Source organism: Neoarius graeffei, chromosome 28 (assembly GCF_027579695.1).
Source record: "Neoarius graeffei isolate fNeoGra1 chromosome 28, fNeoGra1.pri, whole genome shotgun sequence".
In the NCBI taxonomy this organism is placed as follows: domain Eukaryota; kingdom Metazoa; phylum Chordata; class Actinopteri; order Siluriformes; family Ariidae; genus Neoarius; species Neoarius graeffei.
The window spans coordinates 47532477-47551876 of record NC_083596.1 but is presented as its reverse complement, the minus strand read 5'-3'; positions in this window follow the sequence as shown (position 1 = coordinate 47551876).

Genomic DNA, 19400 nt, shown 5'->3' with positions numbered 1-19400 from the left:
CGCCCCAGACTAAGATGCTGAAACCGATCAAACTGATTTGTTTTTGGTTTGCTGATCAAACCTTGAGGGTAAATTAAACAAGGCAGTTTGTCACTCAGTTTCCATTTCCCCTCTGGACATATTAGATTAATCTGTTTAAATGTCGCACAGCAACTTACTCGCAGTGAAGAATATGAGAAAAAAAAACCAACAACCTTTTGGTTGTTTCCTCCTAATTTAAGTTGTCATTATTATATCTGTGTTGTCATTCAATGTGAACATATGGTGCACCTGGATAAATGCAGACAGTCAGGTGGTATTTGAGAACAATAGACACAGGCAAAAATAACAGCTAAAATAAGGATTTCCTGAATATTTAGTCAAACTGAAATATAATCCTGACAGTGGTTTTTTTTGCATGATCTGTTCAGATCTGTGGCGACATATAATGAAACAGTGATGCATTAGAATGTAATAGAATTAAACATGGCTAGATAAATATTAGCTCTTCTAGAAGGTTTTCATTGGTGTGCACGTTTGGCAGGTCAGCAAGTTTTCTGTTCCAATTACGTGGAAAGGTTTACACACACATCTCAGAAAATCCCAGCCTTGCACAAACAGTTTGTTCATTGGAAAATGGAGACACATGTTTCTTCTTTTCTAAATCTTTTCTTGGCAAAGTTCACACACCATTTATGTTTTGTTGTTTCAAAACTAGCCCAATTTGATGTAAAAACCTGAGCAAGTCATGAGCTTGGTATGAGTCAAAGGATGTCTGAAGCATGGCCACGTTATTTCATGTGTTTCCTCTTTTATTTAGCCTGTTGTGCTCTGAAAGTCATGCAGCTCTCTGGAGCTCAAACGTGCTTTTGAATGTTGCATTCTCCGGTAATATTGCGTGATTAAGTTTAATCGTTTATGACACCTCACATGGGCGGCACGGTGGTGTAGTGGTTAGCGCTGTCTCCTCACAGCAAGAAGGTCCGGGTTCGAGCCCCGTGGCCGGCGAGGGCCTTTCTGTGCGGAGTTTGCATGTTCTCCCCGTGTCCGCATGGGTTTCCTCCGGGTGCTCCGGTTTCCCCCACAGTCCAAAGACATGCAGGTTAGGTTAACTGGTGACTCTAAATTGACCGTAGGTGTGAATGTGAGTGTGAATGGTTGTCTGTGTCTATGTGTCAGCCCTGTGATGACCTGGCGACTTGTCCAGGGTGTACCCCGCCTTTCGCCCGTAGTCAGCTGGGATAGGCTCCAGCTTGCCTGCGACCCTGTAGAACAGGATAAAGCGGCTAGAGATAATGAGATGAGATGACACCTCACATAATATAAGTGGTGTTTTATGACCTATAGCCTGCTTTATTATGAGTGTTGAATGTACTGTTTGATATGCAGAGGGATCAAATCGAGAGCCTTGTATTGAACATGATGTGATGCTCCCTATTGTTTTGTTCTGTTTAAGTTCAGACTACGTGAGGGGAAAATAGCTTTGACTTATGTTTTTGGCATGCTAATGATTAGATTTGAGGCAGTTTTTATTGGCCTGAGGCTGCCAGTAGACGATGCCAACTTATTCTCATTTTAGATGATTTCAGGGCAGCAGTTGCTTAATAATGTGTGTCTCTGTGTTTCTGTTGTCGAGGTTTATTCTAGATAGTGTTACTGTGTGGAAACAACAAAAAGTAATAGCATCTGTGTATAAGAAGGATATTTAACAGTTATTCCACGAAATCGAGTTGTATGTGAGCTAATAGCTGACAAGGTGCATAGCACCGTGTCGGCTATAAGCAGGGACGTAGCCAGGATTGGGAAGGTTGGGAGTGTTTTTCTGAAAGCAGGGAGTGTAACTTGGTCGAGACCCGGGGAAAATTCTGAAATGGGATGAAAAATTTCATCTTTTTTGGTGCAATCTGATGACTTCTGGAGCTGCAACTGAGCCTTAAAAAGAAATGAAAGAAAATATTCATTTTAAGTGTGAATTATATTTTATTAGCCATTGAACACAAACTTTATTTACTAACTTAATAAAATGTTATAAAGTTTAAATTTAGTTTCTTATTCGTTAACCAGAACTTTACAAATCACTGTCATTATCAATAAAATCATCTACAAATTCCTGCAATAAAAGCAGAAATTTCAAATTATCATTTCAAGTGCACTTAAGACAAAAAACAAAATACAGATTGCTGCAATCAAGTCCTATTACACAGAATACATCTTCACTATAAACAAGAAAGATAACAAATGAGATTCAGCCAACTCTGAAGATTAATCTTATCAAATATATAGAACTGAAAATAATATATTACTTTAACAAGTTTTGATTTTATGAAATATACATATAGCAAATGTTACATCACAAAATGTTAATCATTTTGATTCTGTTAAGTGCAATTAACAGGAGTTAAAAATAAGTGAAATTAAGTTACCGTACAAATGAAAGGAAATTTTTCTGTAGTTACTCGAAATGTAAATACTGTAAACAATACCAAATAATTCAATAATAATGGTAGTTTATGAAAGTACTGTTATGATGATGTAAATCTTGGCGAAAGAGAAACCAATCGAAACTGAAAGAGTGAAAGCGATTATCATGCCGTTACCATGTGAACAGTCTTTTATGAACATGGAAATGGGCTCTCAGCGTGCCGAGTCCGGTGTGACTGAGGAAGGGGACAAGTTTTATGTTTCATCTAATTTAGGTCATTTAAAAACTATATTATTTGGCAGTGGGCACATAGGAAAGTGTCAAGTTTCTGTCAATATGTTTATCAGGCTTGTATGACAGACTCGCAAAGATATTTATCTAAAATCATGACCTCCTCATTCTAAACCTGCCACAAAACTTGTAGTATTTTGCTTCCATTCAAGCCTTGTTTTGAAATCTGACCAATAAGAATGCTGTATCTTTGGTGGTAAATTTGATTTTCTCAATTTAACTTCCATATATGGAAAGCATGCACGCCGGGCACACCCTGGGAAACCGCTGACTGTTGACAAAAATGTCCATAGAAGTGCACAAAATTACTTCACAAAACAAAATTTCACAAAATTTTGGTTAGCACAAGTTAGTATAAAATTTATAGGCCGTGGTTGGGGATTTATGGCCGTGTTTTTTGAGAATTGGCTGTGTAAAACACGGCTGCATGGCTCGCTAGCTAAGCCTATGGCTAAGCCATGTATGACGAGATTGTGGCTAGAATAAAAGTGATTCCACTCATTCATTGGATTTTGAGAAACAGAGCATTTTTATTTTTTGCAAAATCGATAAGGCCATCCTTAAAAAAAAAATCCGTTTCCTGTCCACTGGGTGAGCAAAAAAATTTTCAGTAGGAAGGGAGGGATTATTTTTTTTTTAATGGATGGATAAGAAATCGCAATGCTGTGTTTGCTTTTTCTTTCAGTACTTTTTTATTACAAAAGCAGACACATTTAATAAAATGACAGTTTAATCAACTGAAACTTGTACAAAAACTTTAAGTTAGCATTTTAAATGCTGACTGCAACATTTGCAAAACTTTTACAAAGGTACTTAAAATGTCCGACACAGACTTTTTGTGGTTCTAAATCGACTGTTAGGCCTAGTTCGGATGAAATTACACTAGGGCTGAACGATTTTGAGAAAAAATTGAATTGCGATTTTTCTGGCAGATATTTCGATTTCAATCACGTGTTGTTTTTTTTTCTTTAAATCGAGTTTCAGTGCAAATTAATTAATACAATGAATTCCATAAAGCTAATGCAAGAATAAAAACTGAGGTCAACAGATTTCAAATGTAGGCCTGTTTATTCACATTGAGTGCCTGAGGAACAAGTTATAATAACTAAAAATAAAAAGAGAGCCATCTTTCTTAAGTAAACTTTTGCTTCTTTTACTTTTCCCATCTACAACATATCAGACATTAAAAAAGGTTGATCAGGGCAATTCCATGTAAATGTCAACCTCACCATGCAAAAATAAAGCAACATGTAATACATCAAAACCACTCCCAGAGATATCACCTAGGCCTGTATTTTACAGATGTGAATAAGTTGAACCAATTTGTAACCAACCTAATATGTCACTGTCAGTCTTTCTTTCTTATAATGTAAAACCCAAGCTAAAATCAGCTTTGATCATGTACAATTCTATATTATTGCCACAAGCCACAGAAATGTATGCTAAAACCCACAAAACAGCAAAACAATAGCCATCCTAAATATTATTTAAGAACTTTGATAGTTTTAGCTGATATTTAGAGAGTTTTTCAAAGGGTTATGGTGGTTAAATTGCTGATTTTCTAAACATATGCCATGTCTATTTCAGACGCGTCACATCCATAACGGAATTTCGTCACATCCATAACGCTGACTTTTCCTTCCGAAACTCTGCATGAAATACAAAATATTTTAAACAAAGATTTTTTTAATATTCACCTTGGACCCCTCTATCAAATGGATATCTCCATTTCGACATTAGGTTTACAATTTCACAGAGTTTGATAAAAATGTACAGTCACCCAAGAAAAGTGATACTTTTTCTGTCACATCCATAACGCATCTTTTATTGGCATTTTCTGGCATGCCCTAGATGTACTATGGGAATTGTTCTTGTTCTATCACTTCTCCAGTATGGTACAGCCTTAAAATATGCAACACCTGTTTAAATACTGGGAGACAATAAAACATGCACTGGGTCATTTGTTGCCATTTTGAGTTCAAGTGTCACGTCCATAACGCTGGAATTGCTCATCAGTGGCTCAGCAGCATCAAAATATTGCACTTTTGTAAAAGAATGTACATAAGCATTATAAATTATAACTAGAGCCAACAATTCCCCTGTGGGAAATTGTGAGAGTGATGCAGTGCGCGTAGCAGTCGCTATTGCCGGAGCTGAGCTGTACTGTGTGAATGTATGATTTGCCATGAGGCTACAAGCCTGTGTCTGTCTGAGAGGGAGCAGCCCCTCCCTCCTGTGTGTGTGTGTGTGTGTGTGTGTGAGAGAGCGAGCAGCCCCTCCCTCGTGTGTGTGTGTGAGAGCGAGCAGTCCCTCCCTCCTGTCGCGTGTGTGTGTGAGAGAGAGAGAGAGAGAGAGAGAGGGAGCAGCCCCTCCCTCCTGTGTGTGTGAGAGAGGGAGCAGCCCCTCCCTCCTGTGTGTGTGTGTGTGTGTGTGAGAGAGAGAGTGAGCAGCCCCTCCCTCCTGCGTGTGTGAGAGAGGGAGCATCCCCTCCCCCACCCATGCACTGCGAGCAGAGACACACAAAGTGCAGTTTTTCCTCAGTGCTCCCTCCAAACAACGGGGATTTACACGAAAACGGAAAGAGATATTCACAAAACTCTTTCACATTGAGTGCCACAAGGGTCTCTTGAACACACCGATGTAATTTTTTTTTTTGTCTGTAGTGTAAAAAATGAGGACAATTTATTGACGAAACAAAACATGGGTCAGTTTAGGAGCACTGAGAAAAAACGCGGCTTTGACGATCCCAAAATCGTGTTGTCTGAGATCGTGATTTTTGGTTGAAAACGATAGATCGTTCAGCCCTAAATTACACTATTAAAATGATCACTGAATGATTTGTTTTTCTGAATCTTTACTATTTTGTTGTTCGCTAGAATACCATTTTGCGATTTCACACTTAAAGTGCCATTCCACCATTGGATGTATTCTTTGGCATAAAATACAATATATTTTATGACAACATGACTAGACAGAGAAATCTTTTAGCTTCAAAATGATATATCAAACATAATTTTTTGACAACGACAAGTATATTAATTTTGCGACCAAAGGCACCTACCCTTTTAATTTCCGTGCGGTAGTGAAACGTGATGTCATCGGCAGGTTCCCCTTCTTGTGTACCACGTGTCGGTCTATTTTTAGACCAGGAAACCCCCAAAGTGAGAGAGTCATTTCTCCTCGTATATGGGGGCCAAAAAAATTGCGAAAAATTGAGTTAATCTTTCAGTTAGCTAGATTTATTGGTATTAGCTAGATTTATTGATATTATTTTTATCGCGTTCTATCGGCCATTGCTGATATGTGCCACGTCACACGTCACGTGGTACACAAGAAGGGGAACCTGCCGATGACATCACGCGCGGAAATTAAAAGGGTAGGTGACTTTGGTCGCAAAATTAATATACTTGTCGTTGTCAAAAAATTATGTTTGATATCATTTTGAAACTAAAAGATTTCTCTTATCTAGTGATACCATTTATATATGTTGTCAAAATATTGTATTTTATGCCAAAGAATACATCCAATGGTGGAATGGCACTTTAAGCAAATGTTTGAAAACTCCCGATCTCCTTCCTTCATGGTGGCTGCCATTTTTTTGTGCCGCACGGCGCATGCGCAGAGCTGATTTGACAGGGCTTTTCACAAGCGCCGGCTGCCGGCCATACAGCCGACTACACAATTAAGTCCAGCCGGCTACTTTAATGACTATTTTTGTAGCCCACAGGCTCTAAATATTAATTTTTGATTTTAATAAAATTAAATGTTTATCTAACGGACTGACAATAATGTCAAACTGAACCGCACTCATTTAAGTTGTGATTCGCGCTGTTTGTACCGATAATAACCACAAATTCCCCGCCGACTTCGTTGATCAAGGGAGAATAACTCATCCACGGCCCCTACATGCGGTGTGTGCGTGTGCACTCGGTGGAGGCAGTAGTGTGTCGGGGCCATCGGAGGCGACATCGGAGGGAACAGAAGCAGAGATAACGCTTATTTTGTCTCCAGTAAACCAGTCTTCTCTCATTCAATTACGTGCTGGCATCAAAAGACACCGTTGGTTGTAAATGAAACCAAACTGAGTCATTGGAGTGTATTTTTCATACACAAATGGAGAAATGTTTGCTGAGTGTGTAATTGTGTAGCCCCACTGCAGACCGTTGTCGTTGTTAATTCATAGCATGCTCAGTTGCGTGAATGTGTCATGCACCAAAAATAAGAGATTTACAAGCCAGGAACGCCTCATGATGCAATACACAAGAAAAGAAAGATGATTTACTGCCATTTTACTTTGTATTTGAGTAAAGTGAATAAATAAATGGTCTGTGGAAAATACATTTAATCCTGGGAACTGCATGCACAGGAGTTTATTATTAGTGATGCAGTGCTATGCATTGCAAACTATTGACTCCCATATAGGGAGCAAAGCACAGCAAACTCTTGTTCTTCTGGTTTTCATCTTCCGTACAAATTTCGATTTCGAATAACCCAATAACCGTACATCACACACAGACAAACAATACATCAAAACGTGCGGCTCGATTGGCCTCGTTATGCTATTACTTTGTTCAGCATTCTACGATCACACACAATTTCCCATTCATTTTCTATGGAATTAATTGAAAAAATCGCACATTTTCAATGTTTTTCAAACCTCCGCTGCTCTGGCATGCTTTCACCTAGAGACATGATTCAAACTTTAAAACGGAGACAAACTTCTCCTGTGTGGATCTGGCATTCAACTTTTTTGCTAGGTTCTATACTTTTGGATCAGTCACAGATCAAACACCATGAGCAAATCTGGGGAAATTCAGACTTTATAATGGGTGTCTATTGCGTTACACACCAGTGGGGCTCAGGAATTTAGAGTGTAGGCAGCTTTAAAAAAAAAAAGCTCCAACTTTCTCATTTAAACTGTGTGTTTTCAGCCACAATTTTCATTCTACACACACAATTTTCTCAAAAGTAGTAGCCACACTTGTCTTGATTCACACAATGTGTCTACCTGAGCGATAGGATTTACAGTTTTTGAATGAGAAGCCTGAAAGTAAGGAGAGGACAGGCGCGCAGCCCCATAGACTCCCATTATAAACCTGGCAGCGCTTTTACTGCAAAATCAGAAAAGTCATTTGTTTTTAACTCGCTCTAGTCAGTGCCGTATTAAGCCAATGCAGTGCCCCTGGGCACTATACCTCAAGTTCCCCACCCCCCTGCGCGCACGCGTTCAGTAACCTCCTGCACACACTCACAAACCTTGCCCTTTGCTGTCAAAAATAGTAGCATATACATAAACAATAGTACACATAAACAAGGTCATTCTTCCTCATTGAAAATTTATTAAGTAGGCTACATCAGCCCATCAAATTCATTGAAAACAACCAACGATATGCATGTAGGCATATTGAAATGTCTTATTCAAAAATGAGCAGCATATATTTGTATATGTCTCAAGGGGATCCTTGTTGTCGCCAACCCCTCGGCTAACACTGGCTGTGGTTGTAGCATCTCCCCGGATAGTGCTAGCAGGGCCATCTCCCTCACTAGCATCGCTGATTTCACTAGCTTCGGCTTCAGCGCTGGTAGTGAGAGCAGTTGTCGATGTTTTTATAAAAAAATGATCCAACACTGGAACATTTTTAATTGCAGCTACACGCCTGGAGTCTTTCTCTTTTTTTTATTTTCTCTTCGCACAACCACTCAATTGATGTCTGTCCATTTTTCATTTCTACCGCGGTTTTTAAAAAATTGATACATTTCACCGTAGGTGGACTGGCTCAACTGACAGGTTGAGGAAAGGGGGGTTAATGGTCAGAATTATGATTGTTGTTGTTCTTATGAAATTAGTGTTCGTAATGAATTATATATGACCATTTAACAATGTCAAGTGTATAACCATTTTAAGCGTACAAACATTCACAAAAAATATTTTTAAAGTTTCCGTCATGTGGTGCCCCCCCACTGGCTGTGAGTGGTTAGTGCCCCTGGGCACTGTGCCGCAGGCCCATATAGTTAATCCGGCCTTGGCTCTAGTGTCCACATTTTTTACACTAGGGACAAAAAAATTACATCAATGTGTTCATGGGAGCTTTGTAGCACTCAATGTGCAAGCATTTTGCGAATAGCTCCTTTTGTTTCCGTGTAAATCACCGTTGTTCAAGGAGAGGGAACTCTGAGAAAAAGCGCTCTTTGCTTGTCATACTGTGTCTCTTCCTTGCACCTGAGCACCGTTACCAAGGTGACGAGCTCCACTCAGGGAGCGGGGAGGGGAGGGGCTGCTCTCTCTCTCTCAAACACACACAGGCTCACAGCATCGGAGCCTCATAGCCTGCGATAGCGGCTGCTACGCGCACTGCATCTCACTCACAATTTCCCACAGGGGAATTGTCGTCTCTAGTTTTATGTTTACCCCCCCCCCCCCCCCCCCCCCCCCCCCCCCGGCTGGCTACTTATTTGTCATGGCTGGCTAGTATGAGCCTTAGTGGAAAGCCCTGGGAATACGTAAATGTCAAGTTCGATTTTAGATTTACGAACCCGAAAAAAATGTCGAAAAAACGGCATTAAAAAAAAAAGTTTCGACCGCACAAACGGCACTCACCCGGCCGGTGCACCGGAAACAGAATATTTTTTAATAATGGCCTAAATAAGAACTTTATACAAAACACCTGACAAAATAATTTCCGCTTAGAATGTAAACGAACTGGTGAAATGATCGTAGCAATTTGGTGGTTGGTAAACCAACTTAAAGATGAATTACCTTTAACTTGGAACATGTGTAACAACCGTGGCAGGTCTGCCAATTGGTAACCTGGTGTACCTGATTATCTAATTACATCTCTGCCCTGTGGCAGGCGTTTCATTGTGTTTCAGGTGTGCCTGATTGGGAGGAGCTACAGTGGTGCTTGAAAGTTTGTGAACCCTTTAGAATCTTCTATATTTCTGTTTAAATATGACCTAAAACATCATGAGATTTTCACACAAGTCCTAAAAGTAGATAAAGATGACCCAATTAAACAAATGAGACACAAATATTATACTTGGTCATTTATTTATTGAGGAAAATGATCCAATATTACATATCTGTGAGTGGCAAAAGTATGTGAACCTCTAGGATTAGCACTTAATTTGAAGGTGAAATTAGAGTCAGGTGTTTTCAATCAATGGGATGACAATCAGGTGTGAGTGGGCACCCTGTTTTATTTAAAGAACAGGGATCTATCAAAGTCTGATCTTCACAACACACATTTGTGGAAGTGTATCATGGCATGAACAAAGGAGATTTCTGAGGACCCCAGAAAAAGCGTTGTTGATGTTCATCAGACTGGAAAAGGTTACAAAACCATCTCTAAAGAGTTTGGACTCCACCAATCCACAGTCAGACAGATTGTGTACAAATGGAGGAAATTCAAGACCATTGTTACCCTCCCCAGGAGTGGTCGACCAACAAAGATCACTCCAAGAGCAAGGCATGCAGTAGTCGGCGAGGTCACAAAGGACCCCAGGGTAACTTCTAAGCAACTGAAGGCCTCTCTCACATTGACTAATGTTAATGTTCATGAGCCGACCATCAAGAGAACACTGAACAACAATGGTGTGCATGGCAAGGTTGCAAGGAGAAAGCCACTGCTCTCCAAAAAGAACATTGCTGCTTGTCTACAGTTTGCTAAAGATCACATGGACGAGCCAGAAGGCTATTGGAAAAATGTTTTGTTGACAGATGAGACCAAAATAGAACTTTTTGCTTTAAATGAGAAGCGTTAAGTTTGGAGAAAGGAAAACACTGCATTCCAGCATAAGAACCTTATCCCATCTGTGAAAGATGGTGGTGGTACTATCATGGTTTGGGCCTGTTTTGCTGCATCTGGGCCAGGATTGCTTGCCATCATTGGTGGAACAATGAATTCTGAGTTATACCAGCGATTTGTAAAGGAAACTATCAGGACATCTGTCCATGAACTGAATCTCAAGAGAAGGTGGGTCATGCAGCAAGACAACGACCCTAAGCACACAAGTCATTCTACCAAAGAATGGTTAAAGAAGAATAAAGTTAATGTTTTGGAATGGCCAGGTCAAAGTCCTGACCTTAATCCAATGGAAATGTTGTGGAAGGACCTGAAGCGAGCAGTTCATGTGAGGAAACCCACCAACATCCCAGAGTTGAAGCTGTTCTGTACGGAGGAAAGGACTAAAATTCCTCCAAGCCGGTGAGCAGGACTGATCAACAGTTACCGCAAGCGTTTAGTTGCAGTTATTGCTGCACAAGGGGGTCACACCAGATACTGAAAGCAAAGGTTCACATACTTTTGCCACTCACAGATATGTAATATTGGATCATTTTCCTCAATAAATAAGTGGTCAAGTATAATATTTTTTGTCTCATTTGTTTAACTGTGTTCTCTTTATCTACTTTTAGGACTTGTGTGAAAATCTGATGATGTTTTAGGTCATATTTATGCAGAAATATAGAAAATTCTAAAGGGTTCACAAACTTTCAAGCACCACTGTATAAAAGCCCCCGCAGAACATTCCAGCAGGGTTGCTCTCCTCCTTGGGTTTTTGGATTCATTTGCATGACACTGGGACTGACCACACTACACTCCATTATTACTGATTTGCATTACATTTATTTATCACTATTTAATCCTTTATTATAATAAATTATATCATTATTTGCAAACCTGTGTGGTCTCCCAGTTTATGTTGCCTTGCTGGAGCCGGCATTGCAACATAATGGGGGCTCGTCCACAAAATTGAATTTTGAAATTGGTAAGGTAAAAGTAATTTTTTTGTAGTGATAAAGTATACACATAGTTGTATGCAATTTGGTCTGTCGTCATATTTGTTTTTGGGCTGACAGGTGTAGCTTGCCTGTGGCACCAAGAGTAGCGCTGGAGAGATGCGCAGATTTGGTTAATTGACGCTTTGGAGTTAATTGAATAACTTTTGTTTCATCTAATTGATTTTTACCCGGAGGAGGGGAGTAACTCATGAGTCCTTGCAGTTTTGGTTTGGTGGTGTTTTTTTTTCTCTGCAGGACTCTTTGTTGTGCATACCAGCTTAATTGGGCACAGGTGTCTCGATTAGGGGGAGGGAAGGTAGGTTAGAGCCTACCGAGCTACACGTGAACCCCCGCTGCAGGTGAAGAGCGCTTAACGCTTTTGTTGTTTTCCTTTGTTGTTTTAGTTTGTGTTTGGTGGGTCGGACGCGCTGGTTCTGCTTTGCAGTTCAATTGTATGTGGACTCACCGAAGACTAGCATTAGACATATGTAGGGATTGTGTGTTTAGTTAGATGCGGGGCAGCTCTTTAGTCTGTGGGATACTGGGGTGGTTTACCTGTGCCTAATAATTTTCTGGTGTTGCGCAGTGTGGCATTTTTGATTAGGTAATTTGTTTTGTGTGGCATTCGTCTTCGCATTGTGGTTAGTAGTTATGTCGGCAGTGGAGGATTTTGTTGCGCAGCCATCCGAAGTCACGCTTGATGGCCTCACTAAATACCAATTGCGCAAGGTGGCTGAGCGTTATAAATTTGAGCAGGATCTTGTTAAGGACCTTAACCCATTGACGTCGGATGCTGCGTTGCGCAACATTGCCCCTAGCGCCGGTTGTTGCATAACGCAACATTGCCCCAAATGCTGGTTGTTGCATAACGCAGCATTGTTGATTTGTCATTATTTTCAAGACGCATGCCAGATTTGTTTTTTTTTTTATAAAAATGTGTTAGTGTTAATGCTGAATGAGCATGATCCAATAAAAGCAGAGAATTTTATCTTTTAAATGCAACTTATTTCATGTCTTTATGTGCTTCAGAGGCTGAGATATTGAATTTTTCATAGGCGTTTTCAATTAATTATTTTTATTTCAGAAAACCCTCAGGCAGATGGGGACCTTTTCTAAAAACTGGCTTAGGCATTTGCAGACTTTTTTTGCAGGCGTTTCAGGCGTCAATGGGTTAAAAAACAGGCGTTAAAGGATCAGGTGAAAACTAAGTTGGCTTAATTAATGGTTATCTCTGTAAAGCCGGTTCCAGTTGCCAGTTCTACATCGAATCCTGAGGTTTCTCAAAGTAACTTAAGCTTTGAACAACAGGTGGAACTGTTGAAACTGCAGAATGAACTCAAGCGCAGGGAACGAGAAAATGAGTTTGAGTTGCTGCGAGCGCAAAAAGAGTTGGAGGCGCTGGATAGAGATAAGGAGCGGGCTTTGGAATATGAAAAGTTGACACATGAGAATGAGCGGTTGAAACTAATTGCTGATGGGAAAATGTCTGGGGAGGGTAATGGTTCTGGTGGGTCTCCGGGGACAGCAGGGTCAGATGTAAATCTGTCCACCATGATTAAGTTTTTATCTCAATTTAATGACCGTGACCCCGACATTTTCTTTTCACTTTTTGAAAATATGGCGGATGAACGTGGTTGGAGCAGCTCTCAACGGTGTTTGCTACTTCAAACCACACTTACTGGCTGGGCTCAGGATGCCTTTATTGCCCTTTCAACAGATGATTGTAGGGACTGTGTGTGTGTTAGAGGCTGTGCTGAGAGCCTATGAGCAGGTGCCTGAATTTTATAGACAGCGCTTTCGGAACTGGAAAAGATCCGAGCGTCGGACCTATGCAGAAGTGGCTAGGGACCTTGTTAGTTTTTTCAAGCGGTGGTGTTCCTCGGTAAGTGTCAAAACTTTTGAACAATTATGTTAATTGTATTAGAACAGTTTGTGAATATTCTCCCCGAGCATGTTGCTACCTTTATTCGTGAACATAAGATCAGCATGGCGGCTGACGCTGCTGTGCTCGCGGACGAATACGTTCTTACGCATAGAGGTAAAAGTAGGGGTTTGTCGCGGTTCAGGGATTATTCTGAGGAGGAACACCGATTTAACTGGTCTGAAGGTAGAAGGGATGTGTCTAAACGCTTTAATTTAGACTCTGAAAATCGTTGTCATTATTGTCTGGAGGCTGGCCATTGGAAGAATGAATGTCCTTTGCTAAACAATAAAAGACAAATGTCCAGCTCTAACAATTCTTCACCGAACCGGAAGCCTAACCAATCCAACAACTCTATGACTACGTTCAGACTGCACCCTGAAACGACCCATATCCGATTTTTTTTGCCCATATGCGACCTGTATCTGATTTGTTATTGACAATCTGAACGACACAGATCCGATTTTTTTCACATGCGACCCAGGCCGCTTGGATATGTAGTCCTAATTCCGATTCATAGCCGTTATTTTCACATGCGACTGCAGTCTGACCGGACAGGTCGCATTCATGCGACCTACACGTCATCAACAAGAGACAAACGTCACTATTCTGCGTTGGCTAATCCCGCCTCTTTGGTGGAAAACAACAACGACATAATGTGCTACATGAACAGGCACACACAGTCTCTCTCGCACTCCGGCATATGCGCGATGCAGACATTAATGTTTCGCGTGCACGTGCTTGCTCACTTGCTCTAGATTCCAGGAGATATTCTCCAATTTGCGGGCATCAGGGAGCCACTATCAATATGCGGGAGACTCCCGGAACTTCCGGGAGACTTGGGATGTCTGCACTAGAGTGTTTATGTAGAGAGCATGCGCACTTCAATCAATCAATCTTTCAACGGAGGTTGCTGCCACGGCCCCACTCACTCACACACACACACCCTCTCTCTCACACAGAGACACACACACACACACACACACACACACACACACACTCACGCAGAGACACTCTCTCTCACTCACTCACTCACTCACACACACCCTCTCTCTCTCAAGCAGAGACTCACTCACTCACTCACACAAAACACACGTGCTTATTACGTGTCAATTTGCGCATGCGGGACACTTTTGGGTCGTTTTCCGTTCATATTGGAGATCGCATACAAGTCTCATATAATTGGTAATGTGAACGGCCTAACAAAAAAATCGGATTTCACAACAAATCAGATATGGGTCGTTTCAGGTTGCAGTCTGAACGTAGTGTAAGTTTGCAGGTTGTACAGCTCCTGTGAGATTACACACTAAGGTAACTCTATCACCTGCACCTGATAGTAAAGCGCTGGTGACTGGTGATGGCTGCGAGGTGCCGAATCCGCCACTAGATGAGCTACCTGGTTGTGATCCTTCAGAAGAGCAGGTCGGTGAGAGTTTTGGCCCTTTTATGACTGAAGGTACCATCTCCTTACTAGGTGGTGCATATAGTAAGAAGGTCAAGATATTGCGCGATAAAGGCGCTACTGAAACGTTTGTGGCCCAGACTGCCTTGCCCTTTTCCTCTGCGTCTAGCACGGGTCAGTATGTCCTAGTTCGAGGTATTGGCATGCAAACTTTGTCTGCTCCTCTGCACAAAATTGTTTTGGATTCTGATCTTGTGCAGGGGGAAGTAACTGTTGCTGTTTGCCCGTCTTTGCCTGTATCGGGTGTGGATGTGATCTTGGGCAATGTGTTGGCAAAAGATCGTGTTTGGCCCAGTGGTTCTGTACCACCTGTAGTATCCAATGAGCCTGTTGAGAATGTTCAAGATGATTGTGTTTCTGACTTCCCTAAAGTGTTTAAAGCTTGCGTGGTGACCCGCGTGCAAGCTCGCTCAAAAGCTGATGTTGATGAAAAGTGCAAACGTGTGTTTTCTCCATGGCCTGTGTTGCCATCAGCTTTTGATCGGGCAGAATTTATTGTAGCTCAAAAAGAGGATGTGTCCTTGTCAGATATGTGGGGTGAAGCTATGTCATCTGAGAAGTGGGAGAGTGAAGAGAGGGGATATTTTAATCTCGATGGGTTGTTGGCATGTAAGTTTATGTTTTATGACAGCGACAAGAAAGAGGGTTTATGTCAAATTGTCGTACCCAGCAAATATCGACAATCAGTGTTGCAGACTGCTCATGGGGGTGGGGCAGGACACTTTGGTGTGCGTAAAACATATGATCGTCTACTTCAACACTTTTATTGGCCGCGGCTCAAACGAGATGTGGCAGAGTATGTTAAGATCTGTTATACCTGTCAGCTGGTTGGTAAGTCCAACGAGGACATCAAGGATGCCATTGTATCCCATCCCGGCTGTTGGCCAACCATTTGAACACCTGTTAATCGATTGTGTGGGTCCTTTACCACCTTCCAAGTCTGGGTCGATTTATTTGTTGACGGTGATGTGCCAGACAACGAGATATCCTGCTGCATTTCCGTTGAGGAGTATTACCACCAAGTCCGTTGTTAAAGCCCTCTCCCAATTTATTTCCACGTTTGGTATACCCAAAGTGCTTCAGTCTGATCGAGGAAGTAATTTTACTTCAAAAATGTTCTCTGAAATATTACTGCAGCTTCAGATAAAGCATAAATTGAGTAGCCCTTATCATCCTCAAAGCCAAGGTGCTTTAGAGCGATTCAGTCTCACACTGAAGTCTCTGCTTCGCGCGTACTGTTTAGAGCTACAGCGCGACTGGGAGGAGGGGCTCCCGTGGCTGATGCTGGCAGCCCGGGAAGTCATCCAAGACAGTCTGGGTTTTAGCCCAAATGAATTAGTTTTCGCTCACCAAGTCCGAGGTCCATTGACTGTCCTAAAAGATGGTTTGAAGGAGTCTGAGCCTCCTGTTAATTTAATTGATTATGTCCATGGGTTTCGTCGCCGACTATTTTTAGCGTGGAAATGTGCTGCTAAAAATCTTGTTAAGTCACAGGGTCGAATGAAAAGATATTTTGACAGGCGAGCTGAGTTCCGAGTGTTCAACCCCGGTGATCAGGTTTTGGCTTTACTGCCAATTCCAGGTTCTCCTTTCCGTGCGAAATTTTCTGGTCCATATACAGTAATCCGACAGGTTACAGAATGGGACTACGACGTGGCCACACCTAATCGGAAGAAATCGTCTCAGCTTTGCCATGTGAATTTGTTAAAACCGTATTATGCCCCGTCTTCTAAGTCTGACGTAATTAAGGATGCAGTTCAGTCTGGAGTGTTGGCCGTTGGTGGAGCGCCTGGTGCTCCGTCTCAGGTGGCAGCTGAGGTGGAGGATGAGGTTGTCCCCAACGATGCGGTGTTATTACCACGTCTTAGAAATTCTGAAGTGTTGAAAAATCTTGACTGTGTTACATTATTTGCCTGTTCAACAGAAGGGTGAACTGCAGTTTTTACTTTTCTTTTCCTCAGTTATTTTCTGATGTACCCACGTTCACAGATTTAATAGCGCATGACATCCAGGTTTTTGATGACGTCATGCCTATTAAACAGCGTTTCTATCGTGTGCCACTTGTTAAACAGCAAGTGCTGGATGCTGAGGTCCAGTATTTGCTGGATAACGGATTGGCTGAACCATCCTATTCGAGTTGGGCATCACCCTGTTTGTTGGTGCCCAAGCCTGATGGCACGTATAGATTTTGTACTGATTATCGCAAACTTAATGCCATAACCAAGCCTGACTCATTCCCTCTCCCTAGGATAGAGGACTGTGTAGACCGTGTGGGTGCGGCAAAGTTTGTGACAAAGTGTGACCTCCTAAAGGGCTACTACCAGATTCCCCTGACTCCACGCGCACAGGAAATTGCAGCGTTTGTCACTCCATCAGGTCTTTACTCTTATAAAGTCATGAGCTTTGGGTTACGTAATGCCCCTTCCTCTTTTCAGCGCCTGATGAATCATGTCATCTCAGGGCTGGAGGGGTGCGCGGTGTACCTAGATGACTTGGTGACCTGGGGAGATACGTGGGAGGAACATCTGGGTAGGCTCAAGGCAGTGTTGGAGAGGTTGGTTGCAGCCAAGCTGACCCTTAACCTGGCAAAATGTGAGTTTGCGCAGGCCACCGTGGTCTACCTAGGGAAGGTGGTGGGTCAAGGTGAGGTGCGGCCAGTGCGTGCTAAGGTGGCTGCAATTGATTGTTTTCCGCCTCCTGTAAATAAGAAGGAGCTAATGAGGTTTCTGGGCATGGTGGGGTACTACAGGAGTTTTTGTTGTAATTTTTCTTCTGTTGTTTCACCCCTCACAGATCTGTTGAAGGCAAATAGTCAGTTTGTTTGGACCCGAGTGTCAGAAGGCTTTTGACCACGCCAAACTTTTGCTCAGCACAGCACCGGTCCTGGCGGCTCCACGGCTTGACTTTTCCCTTTAAAATCCAGGTGGACGCCAGCCAGGTGGGGGCGGGTGCTGTGCTGTTGCAAGAGGATAGCTACACTGTTGATCGTCCGGTTAGTTATTTTTCTCGTAAGTTTAATAAATATCAGTTTAATTATTCCACAATAGAGAAAGAGGCTCTAGCCTTAGTCTGGGCATTACAACACTTTGATGTGTATGTGGGTGGTAGGGCTCACCCAGTAATTGTATACTCAGACCACAATCCACTGACTTTTCTGCATTCTCTTCAGAACCCAAATCAACGTTTGATGCGGTGGGTGCTGTTTCTGCAGCCCTATAATCTTTGTATCAGACATATTAGAGGTGTTGAAAATGTTGTGGCGGATGCATCGTCCCGTGCTCCAAGCACAAATGCACAGACTGCCTGATTTCTTTCTTGCCTGATCTGTGTCTCTGTTCTTTTGTCCACCTTAAAGTTGCTTTTCCAGGCGTCAGGAATTGCGGAGGGCCAAGAGGTCAGAGGGCCAGGAGTGGGTGAGAAGTGGGGGATGGATGTCTGATTGTAAATGGGGGTTGTGTACATCTGTCCTATAGTAGTGGTATTGCGTATTTAACCATCTTGCTTATTGCCTACTTGTATCTATTGTTGATAATAGTGTTTGAATTTGGTTTGGTTTTTTTTTTCCTCTTTTGGTGTATGGTACAGAATCCCACTGAGGTGGGCTTCTGTTTTAGGGGGGGAATGTAACAACCGTGGCAGGTCTGCCAATTGGTAACCTGGTGTACCTGATTATCTAATTACATCTCTGCCCTGTGGCAGGCGTTTCATTGTGTTTCAGGTGTGCCTGATTGGGAGGAGCTATAAAAGCCCCCCAGAACATTCCAGCAGGGTTGCTCTCCTCCTTGGGTTTTTTGGATTCATTTGCGTGACACTGGGACTGACCACACTACACTCCATTATTACTGATTTGCATTACATTTATTTATCACTATTTAATCCTTTATTATAATAAATTATATCATTATTTGCAAACCTGTGTGGTCTCCCAGTTTATGTTGCCTTGCTGGAGCCAGCATTGCAACACATGAGATGGGGGGGTTTGCTATATTCTTTTAGCTATTTCTGGGTTTTTTTTATATAAAGTACAGGTAGTCGTCGACTTACGACTGCGTTTGGTTACGACTGACCGGTCGTAAACCGATCTGGTCGTAAGTCGGCCTATGTTAAGCCTAGGTCACGACCGGCCGTACGTGCTCCTACGGCCGGTCTACGTGCAAGAAACGCACGGAGGGTGCGTGTGTGACGTGCTGATTTTCGAGCCGTAGACTGGCCGCAGAGGTTCTTTGTCATGTCAAACAAACTCTACGGGCGCTTACGTTTTTTTTCAGGTTGCAAGACAAACTTACGGCCAACGTGTGTCTTTCTCCACGAACAAAAAAAACGCAGCGATTTGGGAAACGCCAAAAATCGCATGGCCAAAAAAATCATACATCCGGTTGTAACCTAGGCTTTAAATGAACGTAAGTATATTGTGATGTGTAATGATATTGTAATCATCTTAAAGTCTTATTTTATCAACATTTTCTTATTTCATTACCTTGGCTCATTATTTGGTTTAAGTCAAACACTGCATACTACACTGCGTACAGTACAATTCGTTTAATAT